This window comes from Chiloscyllium punctatum, chromosome 3 (assembly GCF_047496795.1).
Source record: "Chiloscyllium punctatum isolate Juve2018m chromosome 3, sChiPun1.3, whole genome shotgun sequence".
Classification (NCBI taxonomy): domain Eukaryota; kingdom Metazoa; phylum Chordata; class Chondrichthyes; order Orectolobiformes; family Hemiscylliidae; genus Chiloscyllium; species Chiloscyllium punctatum.
Window position 1 is genome coordinate 129,944,001 of NC_092741.1, and position 15,582 is coordinate 129,959,582.

Genomic DNA, 15,582 nt, shown 5'->3' on the forward strand with positions numbered 1-15,582 from the left:
CCTAATTCCGTCGGGCATATACACACACACACACATACACTTAAGTACAAAGGAAACAGTTGATGCTTAATCAGGAGTAAACAGCTGTTGAGTTTATTCTTTAAATGACAGTTCAAAGTTCAATGTAGACCTTTCTATTCCCTTTGATTTATTCGAATTCCTGGCCTTCGTGTGGGACAGCTATTCTCTTAACAACTGGCTCAGCAAAATCTCAAGGAATATTAGGTTCCGCAGGATTCAATCTTTGGGCAACAAAATCATTTCTCATCGAGGTCCTGTCTGGGGTGCCGATTTGTTGCACCTGGCACACACAGTGGGTTTTAACTCTTATATCTGGCAAAGAAACTGTGAGTCGACTCTTAAAAGTAATAAAGATAATATTCCTTTATTTAACATCATTAATATTATAATAACAAAATACACAACAAACTAACAATTTACATTGTAAATCTAATCAACTATCTTCTGCTTTACTCAAGGTTCTTCAAATATTCCGGTCAATCAAGAGGTCCACATGATCAATACAAAAATACACACTAAATAATAGAGACGTAATACAGAGAGTATACAAATCACTGTTATACATTATTTATAGTGTAAATCAGTTAAATAATAATATAACTTTGTCTGAAATAAAACTTATCATCAGAGAGCCTTCTCATTCGCATCCTCAATGGACTACTTGGTACATTGCTGTAGATTGTGGTATTTGAGGGGAAATTGGCTTGAAATGGATTCAACTGTTGATATCTAATGTGGCCATTTGTTTGAACAACCAGTATATTTATGTTGTGTGAATAAAGTAATAAACTATTATCATTGGACAGAATAATACATAGTAAACCTCACGGTATACGCAGTATATAATGTTTTTGGTTTATCAAGAATGCCAGTTAATAAGGTTAAAACAAAGTTTGCTGCAAATACGTGAGTAAGAAACAAATTTAAAATGCATTAATGGGGCTGAATTGAGAATGAGACGGCCCATGTCAAACCCAACTGGTCCAAAAGTTCTGTTTATCATCATCATTAATGCTTTATAGCCTTTCATCAAGAAACCACCTAATCCATGGAATCCATATTCATTCAGATAAATGACCTGCGTTATTATTTTGAAATAATTTGACATGCTTTTAATAATGGTCAATGTCCCTCAATGCACCATGATGACTTTTACTGGTGCAATTTATATTAAAGATATATTAAAAAAAATGCATTAAAGCATCTTAGAGACAATGAGAGTTTGTGAAATGTAGCCTCTGTGATAAAATAGGAAAGGTGACAACTAATCTTTGCACTTCACTGTCCTATAAATAGTAATAACATAATAATCAAATAATCTGCTTTAGTTATATTGGTTGAAGGCTAGAAATTAGTCTCGGCACTAGGGAGGTTACCGTGACCTTTTATGAATGGTGTTTTGGAAAGTTATTATGAACACATTAAACTCACAAGTGCTTGCTGTTTGTGACCAAACTGCACACAATCCACCATTTTGGACATGTCTGTTCCGCTTGCCACACAGTGTGTTTTAACTCTTATATCTAGCAAAGAAACTGCTAGTCGACTCTTAATAGTAATAAACAATAATACATATTTAACACAATTAATATTATAACAACAAAATACATTACAAGCTAACAATTTACACTATAAATCTAATTAGTTATTTTGTGCTTTAACTTAACTCTGGATGATCATATACCACCACACAAGATCTTGGTCTTGATCCACATGGCAATGATCATCTTGTGTGCTTCTCCTGCTGATCTCAGGGGTGTCTTCCCTTCTTGGTGGTTGGTCTCAAGTTATCACTGCTAAGGGTAATGTTGCAAGGATTCTTATACTTAGAAGTCTTTGTGCCGTTTTTGGACGGCCTTTGATGTGCACCAACAGACCAATCAGGGCTCGATCACCCGGATCAATTGGATCTAGCCAGGCGTTGACATGTCACTGGCAGGGTGTTCCTTGAGCATCCATTCCTGGAGGTGTCGGGCATGTGTAGGTCAGGTAGCCCTTTCCAAATAAGGATGTGAAAGTCCCCTGTGTCTGCTAAACAACTCGATGTTTCCAATTGTCCTAGAGATGTCATTCGGGTCGATTCCAATGCAGTCAAATTCAAGTGTGTTGTTTGGTCTGCAGCTGCTGGGTCAATTGTATAATGTCTGTCTGTAGCTGTAGCCTGTCTCGATTTTACAGCATGTTTATTCCAGAGTCATTGAGCACTGTCACTTTTGGCCAAGGCTTGACTCAGTTTCCCAGCATGCCTTATTTACTGTCCACTTTCATAAATCCATCATTTTGAGCGGCCGGTGCGTCCACAATCCTTCCTTTTGATCCTATTCGTGAGGCATGATAGATTACATGATCCACAGATCAATTTCCGTACGGTGACTACATGATCATGCAGGTTCAAGCAAAACACAACATACACTTACACAGTTAAACTCTTACAGATAGCAAATGAGAAAATCACACTTAACTAAGATCAAGCAAACATCATCAAACTATATCTAAATGGAATATCAAAAATTCAGACTTAATGGCTAATCAAGCAAACAAGGGAGATTAAAAATAAATAAGACATTGGAGAAAACAAGCAAACACAAAAAAAATCGAAAAATCAAACAATCAACATAAAACTGGAGCGAACATTGATCAAGTCAGGGCTGCTGAGTACAAATGAACCAATAATCCAGAGAACATTTATACAAACAATAGGATAGAACATTTTATACAAATAACATGCTAAACAAACATTTACTAGACTAAACAAATATTTATAATGTCATTATCATGTTTAATAAGCCTGTGGAAACAGTGGATTGAGATGTCTGGGTTCAGTCTTTGTAATAGTTTGCTTTTCCACTGGGCAAGTTTGACAGTGAGGATGGTGAGGCGTACCAGGGTAACCAGGATTAACAACACAGACAGATGTGACACAAGACGGACCCAGGGATGGATTTGTATATTGAAGCCCCAGTCTGAGAAATGCTCCCACCAAGTTGTCACAAACTTCCCTTCTATGATTTTCCTGGGGGACTGCTGTCCAAGTTATAAGCCCTTTTCTGAGCCTTTTGCTAAGCATCCTATCTTGGGGCACCAAATGTTTGTGAATCCCCACCAATTGCCCGTGATTTCTTTCCTCAGGGAGAAATCATCTGAGCTCCCATTTGTTTTGTTATGTACTGCCCGCTGATTGTGGTATCCAAACATGATACTTTTATTAGGGTGTACCCATAACACACCATCCTCACATTCACCTGCATCTGGTGGGCCAAACCATAAGTATCCTGGGTATGTATATCCTGGTTTGTTCAGTGTTTCTTGTGTGTTGTTTTTGGTGGTGATGATGATGATCCCAATGAAATAGATCTTGACTACGTTCTGTGTGGTCATGGTTGTCTTGCGGAAAGTTCAAAGTTGTTTCTGTTATCTTTGGCGGCTATCTGAATAGTTTTGAACCGTTGTAATGCATATGCCCTAACCCTCTCCCACATTTTGTTTTAAAGGAATAGGAACCCCATGTTAAATGTTAATTCAGGTTTAGAGGCAATGCAGGTTCCAACCTCAGTTCTAGAAGTAGGAGTTGGTAGCTTTAAACAGCCTGACCATGGAGTGGTCAGAAAAGACTAAAATGAGGCAACCATTATGACCAACGAATCAAATGTGAAGATAAAGTGGTCATTGTAACCTACAAAGGAAATGTGAAGATGAAGAAGGTACGGTTGTTGTGACCATGGGGCAGGTTCTGATATGAAATTGTGAGTCAACTCTTAATAGTAATAAAGATAATATTTCTTTATTTAACACCATTAATATTATAATAACAAAATACCCTACAAACTAATGATTTGCACTATAAATCTAATTAGCTATCTTGTGCTTTAACTCTACCACCACACTTGATCTGTGTCTTGATCCATGTGGCGAAGATCCTCTGGTCTTCTTCTCCTGCTGGAACTCCCAGGTAGCATGGATGAAAAGGGTTGAGACTTCTACTAGGTGTTTTAGTATACATTGCAGTTCCTTAACTTGACTGTATGTCAATGTGACAGGAAGTGTCACTATGGGGTTGAGGGGATCCCCTTGTTTATGTACCTTCGGTAATCCATATAAACGGGGTCTGTTGGATCTGTCAGGTTTCATTCTCCAGAGTTCAATGTTTACAGGAAAGCCACGCATGCTGACCAGATGCTCAGCTATAGAAGCAATCATCCCAACACCCACAAATGGAGCTGCATCAGGACATTATTTAAACTAGCCACGACACTGCAGCACCCAGGAACATCGAGAGCTGAAGAGAAACACCAACACAATGTATTCAGGAATAATGAGTACCCGATAAGCGCAGTCCGCTGATTCCTGCACAACAGACCTAAAGAGGAAGACACCACATGCCCAGAGAGTGTAATCAAATTACCATACATCAAATACATTTCTGAAATTACCACCAGACTACTCCAGCCCCTAGGCATCATGGTAGCCCACAAACCCACTACCACACTAAAACAATTACTGATTAAGTTAAAGGACCCCTCTACCCACAACCAGCAGAAGCAACGCGATATACAAAATACCCTGCAAAGATTGTACCAAACATTACTTTGGACAAACTGGCAGGAAACTAGCCACTAGGATACATGAGCACCTACTTGGCAGCAAAATGACATGACTAACTATCACTGATATCCATACAGACATATGAAGAGGGACACCAGTTGATTGGGACAATACATCCAACATGGGACAAACATATACATGCGCAGGAATTTCTGGAGGCCTGGAATTCAAACTGGAACTCCATTAACAAATATATCGATTTGGACCCCATTTAGAAATAGAACAGAAAATGTATTGGGCGGCACGGTGGCACAGTGGTTAGCACTGCTGCCTCATAGCGCCTGAGACCTGGGTTCAATTCCCGCCTCAGACGACTGACTGTGTGGAGTTTGCACGTTCTCCCCGTGTCTGCGTGGGTTTCCTCCGGGTGCTCCGGTTTCCTCCCACAGTCACAAAGATGTGCAGGTCAGGTGAATTGGCCATGCTAAATTGCCCATAGTGTTAGGTAAGGGGTAGATGTAGATGTAGATGTAGGGGTATGGGTGGGTTACGCTTCGGCGGGGCGGTGTGGACTTGTTGGGCCGAAGGGCCTGTTTCCACACTGTAAGTAATCTAATCTAATCTAATCTCAAAATGATATCACCCACCACAACCAACCAAGACCCATAAATAGCAGGCGGGGCAAGACACCAACTCTTCACTGCAGGCTCACTGATGATGTTACCTAGCATGGTGATGAAATATTTGAAAACAAGCTCACCAGCTCAGTGAGCAAACCGACAACCTGATCCACAAACTGAACTACAAATCTTCTCCAAAATCTCAAACACCTAAGGGCGCAATACGCTCAAATGAGCCCGAAAATGGGAAACCAATGCCATCTGATTGAGCGCCACTCACCACACCTGTACTTCCTACACAAATGCGTCAGGGAACAGGTACTACCATGATGTATCAAATACAAACCATCTCTCAACACCCCATAAAACAGGAGGACAGCAGAACAGAATGGCTGCAGAATGCTACGAGAAATGAAAAATGATGCCCACAATCGACTCCACAAATATGTTCGAGAAATTTCAGGCCATAAAACTCTATACACGAATGTGACCGACCATGAATGGACAAGCACTCCAGAACAAGCAATTAGCATTAAACAACAGCAGACCAAAACAAAGAAAACACTAGTTCTACAAGAGAAACTATCCAAGCTTACACACAGCAACAACACAGACAACTCAGAGACCGGGATAAAGAACCTGTCTGACCAACCACTCACAGACATTGACAAGCTGTCCGAGTATGATGGATGAACTGCAACCACAGGGATGTAGCCCAAAAGGACTTCCTAGTAGCACTGGAACACACCCTAAAAGACAACAGACTTACAGGAGGAACCCAGCAGGCCTTTAGTGAGACAGTAGCACCAACACTGAGCAGGAAGAAAGAAGGGAAGACTCTCAAAACACTTGAGAAGGAAGTCCTGGAAAGACTCAGAAAAGATAGAAACATTGTAATCCTACCTGCGGACAAAGGGCACATGACCACGATCCTGAACAGAACACAACATATTGAAGAAGCAAACACACTACTAACCGATACTGACACCTACCAACACCTGGTGATTGACTCAACTCCACAGCTAGAAAACCACATTACAACATACCCTGAGGAAACTACACAAGACAGGTGAAATTAATAGGGCAAACCTCCAGGGAATGAAATCCGACGGATCCAGCGGACCCCGTTTCTACAGATTACCGAAGGTGCATAAACAAGGTGCTCCCCTCAGACCCATAGCCTCACTTCCCGGTACACCAACGTACAGTCTAGCTAAGGAACTGGAACACAAACGAAAATACCTAGTAGAAGACTCAACCCTCTCCATCCACTCTACCCAGGAATTCCTTAACATCATCAAAGACACCAAGATAGGGGCTCCAACCTATCACCTTCATCCCCACCTCCATCCACTTATTGTACACTTGGCCACCTTCTCCCCAGCCCCACCTCCCCCCCACCCTCCCATTTATCTCACAACCCGGAGGCTCCCTGCCTCATTCCTGATGAAGGGTTTTTGCCCAAAACACTGATTTTCCTGCTCCTCTCTAATCTAGACTCTGACCGCCAGCACCTGCAGTCCTCACTTTCGCCATGTGATGGCCCTATTCACATCTATAAACATCACTCTAGCCAATGAAACACTGGCCTCACTGCTAGACGAACCAAGAATGCAAACACCTGACAACACCAACTCCATCAGCAAGGTCAGCATCCTCAAACTACTGGACCTGTGCCTCACAACCCACTTCACCTTTAATAACAAAATATGCAAACAAATCAACAGGACGCCTAAGAGGTCATCAATTTCAGTACTTATAGCCAAAGCAGTTATGCAGAGGTTAGAATGAGCAGCCCTTCCCACGATCCAGCCTAAGCTTTGGGTCTGCTATGTGGATGACATCTTTGTCACCACAAAATGCAACAAACTTGAGGAAACCCACAAACACATAAACAACATCCTGGTGGGCATAAAAGAGGAAGAGAGCATTAACCAACTCCCCTTCCTGCATGTCACAGTAGAATGAAAGCCAATGGAGAACTACAGTCCGGCATTTTCAGGAAAGCCAATACTGACCTAAGAGGCCTAGGTTCAGGTGCACCTGCTCCAGAGTATGTTATAACATCTCTGAACATGTGATTCAAAAATATCTTCAGTTAACATTAAGGGCTCTTGTGATAAAGCGGCAATGTCCTACCCTTGAGCCAGGAGGCCTGACTTCAAGTCCCAGCAGTGCCAGAAGTGTGTAAATAACAGCTTCGAACAGGTTGATTTGAAACTAGGTTAAAAAATTTGTTAATACCAAAGGGCTCTTGTAGCACAGTGATAACATCCCTATCTCTCTGGACCACTAGATCTGGGCTCAAGACCCACCTATTCAGATGTGTATAATAATATCTCAAACAGGTTAATTAGAAAATATCTACAGTTAACACCAACTCTTCTATGAATCCTCTTTCACTCAGATCTATTCAGTCTTAGTTTACTAGAGTTCCTTTTCACCCAGCCAATGCCTAGTTCCCTATCTGGTCCTCTTATTAAAATGCTTAGCTCTTTTACATGCCCGAGATATTCACATCACTTTCAGGATGCCGACCCTCTAGCTTGGTTATACGTGGCTTCCCCAAGAGCTTTTGGAATTCTACATTTCTTCCCACTGTCACATAAAAAAATGTTGTGCCTTTTTGAGTGCTCACTTTTTGAATCCAGCTCTCCTTTGTGTCTGCCAGCCACACAGTTTATGATTTTAACTTCCATCTGGTTAGTGCAATTTCCACGTCAAGAGTCACCAGGAAAAATGAACCTAGAGCTTGTTGAGCTCTGATCAAAGACAAACTTTTTTTTTAGAAATTTCAAGGAGATGTGTTGTGATACCATCCAGATGCATAATAATATATGAATTTTCGACACTGTATAATTGAAATTGCTAATTAATAATATTTTAAAACTGTCAGTGCTCTAGGGTGAAATTTTTATGACTTTAATTGAGCTTATATGGAATATATCAAAGAACAAAAGTGTGCTAATTATATACAATTTAAATCACTTGTGGTCTACTACAAAATCTAATTGTTAATTATTTTCAATTGCATTATGAACTACATCTGAGTGAACATAGGACTTCTTTCCTGAGAATGGACTTCTCAGCTTATTGTAAGATTTCCTTGAATAACCAATACTAGCAAACATATTTTAATCTTTTGTAAATATGCTAATACCTATTATATGAAACTCATACATCATTATGTTTCAAGCACTTCTGTTCAAGTAATTTAATATTTAATTTCCTCTTCCAGGCTTAAAGTTTTTTTTTCTTCAGATCTTCATTTCAAATAACTTCCTAAAGAGAAAAGTGACAGTGTGAGATAATTAGATTTTAAATACAAGCATATATAGTGAAGAAGGCATTTGGTATGCTTTCCTTTATTGGTCAGAGTATTGAGTACAGGAGTTGGGAGGTCATGTTGCGGCTGTACAGGACATTGGTTAGGCCACTGTTGGAATATTGCGTGCAATTCTGGTCTCCTTCCTATCGGAAAGATGTTGTGAAACTTGAAAGGGTTCAGAAAAGGTTTACAAGGATGTTGCCAGGGTTGGAGGATTTGAGCTATAGGGAGAGGCTGAACAGACTGGGGCTGTTTTCCCTGGACCGTTGGAGGCGGAGGGGTGACCTTATAGAGGTTTACAAAATTATGAGGGGCATGGATCGGATAAATAGGCAAAGTCTTTTCCCTGGGGTGGGGGAGTCCAGTACTAAACGGCATAGGTTTAGGGTGAGAGGGGAAAGATATAAAAGAGACCTAAGGGGCAACGTTTTCACACAGAGAGTGGTACGTGTATGGAATGAGCTGCCAGAGGAAGTGGTGGAGGCTGGTACAATTGCAACATTTAAGAGGCATTTGGATGGGTATATGAATAGGAAGGGTTTGGAGGGATATGGGCCGGGTGCTGGCAGGTGGGACTAGATTGGGTTGGGCTATCTGGTCGGCATGGACGAGTTGGACCGAAGGGTCTGTTTCCACGCTGTTCATCTCTATGACTCTATGTCATAAAACAGTGAAAAAAAAGTGCAACAGTAATGATCATCATGAATTTCTCGAATTAGATGACATATTTTACAATTTTTTACCGCATTATTGTAAATCTCCAGTGAGGAACAAATTGGACCTGTCCCCAACTATGACATTAACGCTGTCCTATAAATTTAGTACTGACGGAAAGATGACTACAAAAAATAACTTCAGATGCACAAATGAGCAATCAGATTTTGCCAGAAAAAGAAACCTTTCACTTACTCATGAAATACTCAGGAATTTCTGACAGGGATAACTTTTCCATGAGCTTAACTCTTTTGTGCCAGTGGGAAAATTCTTTGTCATCTTAGAACAGTTTTGTATCAATTCACAAACTCCATCATGGATTTACAGAGCAGCTAATTATTGAAAGTTGATCTGAAGCAGCTTAATAATTCTTTACATTTGATCAGTTATAATAGTTTCCTAAGACATAAATCTCTTTCTGCAGTCTAATGTCAATTTTTCTATTTAGGTGGAAATGAGACAGCCATGGGCCAAATACACTGATATGCCTCACATCATCTCGCTCTCACTACGAGTGGGGTCATTACTGACTCTGGGTATTGTTGGAAGGCTTGAGTTCCTACCTGTTTCATATGTGAGCCTCCCTCTATACCTGCAGTGATTGTAATTTTTAGGTAGTGATCCACTAGGTGTAGACCAGGTAAATTAACTGTCCTCACAGGCATCACAGCAAGCTTCTCCAAGCAAAATGATATAAAAACTTTGTGCAGAATTTTTATATGTACAGGAGACCTGCTGCCAGCTCATCCAGACCGTCATATCACAATTGCGTCTCCAATTCTTCCTTAACATGGAACCACTGGTTTGATTCCATCCCCAATGATCGACAACTTACTCATAGCTAACTAAGTATAATTCAAACAAGTCATCGATTAACTTTGGTTATTTTACTGGTTTATATGTGACATCACCCATCGCACATTTGCTGTCCACACCAAGTCAAAACTGCTGCTTGTATTTCATACTTTTCAAATGACATCAATCAAAATATGTAGACATAGTTTTCTCATGCATGCAGAGGCATCACATACTAGTAGCAATGGATTGTACATACAATAGTACTGCCTGTGAGATGTGCAAAACCTGTGTTTGCATCACATTTTATCAATGGAATATCCTTAATGCACGCATGGAAATGCATGCAAATGCAATTTGAGGACGATGACGATAACATTCTTGTTGTTAAAAAGTAGAGTGAAGCTACCTTCTGCCCATTTAAATTGAGAACAGTTGGATTCATTGGATGAGAGATTTACATGGGATCAAACATTCCAGAGGCAGCTCCAGTGCTTCTGTGTTAAAGTTAAAGTTTCTGCAGTGGGTGTGAATGTGGATGTCATTTGCTCGACTGTTACTTGTCTCCATCCTTAACTGAGCATGGAAGAATCAATCACATTGCTGTTAGGTATCATGTATCAATCAGATGGCAACTATGTTGGTCAGAATATAGTTCAATTGTCTGTTTTCTAGAAACTTGGTAGTTGAAGGGTTAAATACTCAACAGAACAAGAAAAATAATCTTCCATTTGTTATATCCTCAGTTCCTTTTCTCTCTGATGATAAATCGGGTCTGCTCCATCACTCGGTGAAGCAGCATTCAGAAGTACGGTCTTCTAATTGTTCTTGAGGTTTCCTTGCAGAATCTAGTGATATTGGTACTAACTGAAGAATTTGGTTTTTAGCTGGTAGTTGGTAGCTTTTGCAAAACAGTTGAGGTAAATAAGCAATGGACAGCAGGTGCAGCTTGAAGTTTGCAATGTGCAATTACTAACAAACTGGAGTGATGCAGCAACATCTAAATACATTCGGCATTAAAAGAACAGACTTTTTCAAACAATGGTTCCAATAAATAGTGTGCTCCTGGATTAAAAGCAAAGATTCCAAAAAGTTGACCATGAGCAAAAGACCTTTTAAATGTCAGGGCACAAGATTTGTAAATGGCTGATGTCAAATTGCAAGCAAGACAAGGGTCAGAGTGCAGAAGCCAAGACATCAAGACTTGTCGATTGATTTTTCTTTCCTGAGTTTTCTTACATTTCAGTTTTGAGAAAATGAAGGCAGTTTACTCTTGAAGGAGTTTTTTAAATGAATGCATCACCTTATGAGGAACCAAATTCTTCAGTTAACAGATTGTCACTATCCTGTGAAAAAGTACAAAGCAGGCTTGCTTTGCAGAATTGTTGGATTGTGAAATTCTTTGAATCTATTCTTCTGGTTCTGGCAGTGAGTGTTTTGGTATTGATTACTGACAAAGCATCAAATACATTTTCAGAACATTGTTGGACAGATATTGTATACTTATTTAGTATTTCATGGTAAGTATAATGACGTGATCATCTTTGGTTGGTCAGAATTGAAACCCTGTTGACGAATGTTGCTTCCTGTAACAGTACGCAGCAAACTGTGTGATACAACTAAGTTCTCATAAAATTTCATCATTGTACCATCTCCATATCTACTGGCAATGTCATCCTTGTCCTGATGTGAGGTTACCATTGTGGCTATAGCAGGTGGTGGCATATTTCAGTGAGTAGGAGACTGCAGATGTTGGAGAGTCAGAGTCAATAAAGTCTGGTGCTGGAAAAAGCACAGCAGGTCAGGCTGCAGCCGAGGAGCAGGAGAGTGGATGTTTCCTGATGAAGGGTCCTGTCAACCCAAAAGGTTGACTCTCCTGCTCCTCGGATGCTGCCTGACCTCTATATTTCAGTGAGGACATCTTAACTGAAGCACAGACACCTCTCACATTGTTCCTGACCTACAGGCGAATTGCTCTTTGAATATCCTGGAGACAGTTTGTTCTTCACTTTGTGACCTCTACCGTCTCAATATCATGTTGTATTTCAAGGGAAGCATTCATGTCTGGGAACAAGTGTTTGTGTAACAGCCTTGATATCAACAAAGACACTTCAGGACCTGAATCACGAATCATTGTGGACCTATACACCTTGGAACATCCAAAGAAAGCAGAAAGTACTTGCAGAATAAGAGCAACAGTCAGAAGAAAACAATCAGCAAAATTTCTAAATGTGATCCTTTGAACTAGTGGTGGAGCAGGGGTCCTTCCTATTGTTGAATCTGTCTTTAGTGAAGTGGAGTTAAGAGAGGACATTGACTGGACCATTAAGCTTCAAACATGCAAGGTTGGCACCAAGTCGGCACTTATGTCACAGTCTGTCTGTTCAGTATACATCTGATGAACATTCATTGCTAATACTAAAGCTTGCATCAAAATGGCATCTTCCACAATCACCCTACAGAGCTTCACATGCAGCACTGGGAGTTCAAAGAGCACTTACAGTGCCCAAATATTAATGGATCTAAATTTCTCACCCACACAATGGTGTTCTATTCTACATTCTGAACTGTACTTGAACTACAGAAGTCCTGAGGTGAAAAAAAAATGTGAATGATTTTTATCAAATGTATTTCAGGAAATGGGCACAGGACCTTATTTATACGAAGCAGATTTTTTATAAACAGTAATGAGCAAACTGATTAAAGGAAAGGTGAAAACTAAGTTTTCAAACAATTTTGATTTCCTGCCAAGGGTAAGTAATACACTGAAAAAAAACCTGCAATTCCTGCTGATTGGATGTACATTTCTCAAGTAAAGAGCTTCTGTAAATAATATATGACAACTGGGCTGTTTCTGCTTAGTAAGTCACAGTTATTGTCTTGAAAGCAACAAATGAGTCATCTAACATAAAGTATACTTCAAAGCTTCCTGAGGCACAATGAGAAGGAAAAAAGCTTTCTTCCATTCATCATCTGGAGAAGTTCCACCGGAGGCTAGACAAACATACAAAAATAACAAACGTAGGTTGGACAGTTATGCAACATTAATATTATCTGTTTTGAGAGATCTAAACAGCACAGAATAACCTCTATAAACCTCTATAAGGTCACCTCTCAGCCTCCGATGATCCAGGGAAAACAGCTCTAGCCTATTCAACCTCCCCCTATAGTTCAAATCCTCCAACCCTGGCAACATCCTTGTAAATCTTTTCTGAACACTTCCAACTTTCACAATATCTTTCCAATAGGAAGGAGACCTGAATTGCACACAATATTCCAACAGAGGCCTAACCAATGTCCTGTATAGCCGCAACATGACCTCTCAACTCTTGTACTCAATACTCTGACCAATAAAGGAATTTTTAAATCAAATAATACAGTTATAACGTGTGTTTTGTCAACACGAATTGGCTATAATGAAATTGATAAATTGTGAACACTGTTTGGATAATGCAAACTTTCTCCTGAACAGGTATAGCAATTTTCTATAGTGATCTTCTACAGCCAATTTTCTATAATATTTTCTATTGTGTGAGGTTGCAGAGAAACATAACTATTGTATTATAGCAGATCGACCTGTACACAAAAGATAAGAAACAACCCTTTTATACTAATTAAAAAACCAAATAGTTAAGCATTATTCTTGAGATTCCAGACTATTTCACAGCCAATATGATATTTTGAAAGTGCTGTCATTGTTGTGTTTTTACAGCCAATTAAGGCACAGCAGTTTCCCAAATATAGCAATTAAAAAATAGATTTGTCAATCAGTATTTATTGTTGTCAATCTTGAAATAGCTCTTACCAAAGTCACAAATGGAATCCTATGCAAATATGCCATGATAAGCTATCCCTTCTCATCCTTCTAAATATAGCTGCAGCCTTAGCTTTGCAATTCTCACTGTAAACTTTTTCATAATCTTTAAAATGTTTCTTGGTACCCAAGTCTTTGACAATCTTGGGTCATCTGTACTAACATTTCCTTATGCAGCTCACTGGTTCAAGTACCTGTGAAGTACCTAACTAAATGAAAGTTAATTCATAAAAGCAAGTTCTTGTTGGTAAATAAATGCTATTTTGGACCATGGGAGTAACTTGGTATTCTTCTTCCTATGATGTCATTGAATGTAGTTTCACTGCACTGAAGTATTATTGCAGATAATTTGTTCAATTCAGAGCAGAGTTTAAAATTCACAACCTCCAAACATAAATGAAATAGGGAGTCTTGCACTGGTAGTACTTTTGTCTCTGGACTAGAAGGCCTGGGTTAAAGTTTCATCAATCCTGAAGTGCGTCATAATACTAAATTATCTATAAGCTTAAGAGAAGGTGTATGTATGGCTCAACAGTAGCATGTCTGCTTCCATTTGGAAATGTTGCATGATCAAATCATGTAAGGCTCCCACAGTTTTAGGGGCATTCCTGTGTTGCTTTGGCAATATCTTTACCCAGGGACTGGGTTCAAGACCCTACTCCAAAGGTGTGCAATAACATTTTATGGTTGATTAAAAACAAAATGTACCATAACTGAATGTTGAAAGTGCTACCTCTAAGCCAAGGCAAATATTGTGTTTGCTGATGACCTCAGCGACTTATTTGTCACCATATTTTGTCATAAGTTTATAGAATCCCTAAAGGGTGGAAAGAGGCCATTTGGCCTATTAAGTCCACTGATCCACCAAAGACGATTCCATCTGGACACAACTCTATCCCTGTAAGCCCACATTTACCCTAGCTAATCTACCGAGCCTATGCACAATGGGGCAATTCAGCATGGCACATCCACCTAACCTGCATATCTTTGGACTGTGGGAGGAAACCAGAGCACTCGAAGGAAACGCACACAGACATGGAAAGAATGTGCAAACTCAACACAGTCACCTAAGACTGGAATCAAATTCAGGTCCCTAGTGCTGTGAGGTAGCAGTGAGGCTCAGTAATCATTGAGTTACCATGCCACCCAACTTGCTAGATGTAGCCAGGTTTTAGTTTGTAAACAGAGTCTGCCTGCTACCAGTGTAAGAGGACAAATTGATATGGGCGCCTGTGAGTGAGGTGGGATTCTTCACTATTTAATCTGCTCAAACAGAATGATAATGGATGCAAATATTCAAGGGGAGGAATTTGTGGCAATGAATAAACTAATATATTTCCTGTGCTTTCACGCAGAAGTATTGTCATGCTCGGGAGTATGAAATCTAGCATCTTTAATGGGAAGCTAACCTGCCTCCATCATTTGAACAGCTGGTTATGTTAAAATTTAAAATGTGTATCCAGCAGATTTGATTGCTGCTAATGGCTGTTTGCTGAGTGAAATACGCTCAATTATTTGATTGATTGATTAGATGTGAGTCCACAGCATCATGATTACCATCGGTATAATTGCCAGAATGATAGAGCTTTTTCATCACATAATGTTCTTTGTATGATTCAAGACTTCTGAATGAAAAATGAGCAGCAATTCTTAATTGTGTGTATCTTGTTGGTCACAGCAGCTGTGGAAAAGTTTCTGTACTCACATCAATCCTTTTCTTCATCTCCTTTGCAAAGCTAAGAAACATA

The 15,582-nt window shown here is 39.8% G+C and overlaps 1 long non-coding RNA gene across 1 annotated transcript in view; it reads right to left on the reverse strand.

Moving 5' to 3' along the window:
* Window positions 1-385: 385 nt before the first annotated feature.
* Window positions 386-15,582, reverse strand: part of LOC140464951 (uncharacterized) — a 70,989-nt gene continuing 55,792 nt past the window's right edge. Inside the window, exon 3 of the long non-coding RNA XR_011955034.1 lies at window positions 386-4,297. This is a non-coding gene — a long non-coding RNA (uncharacterized lncRNA). The remainder of the gene's footprint in view (window positions 4,298-15,582) is intronic.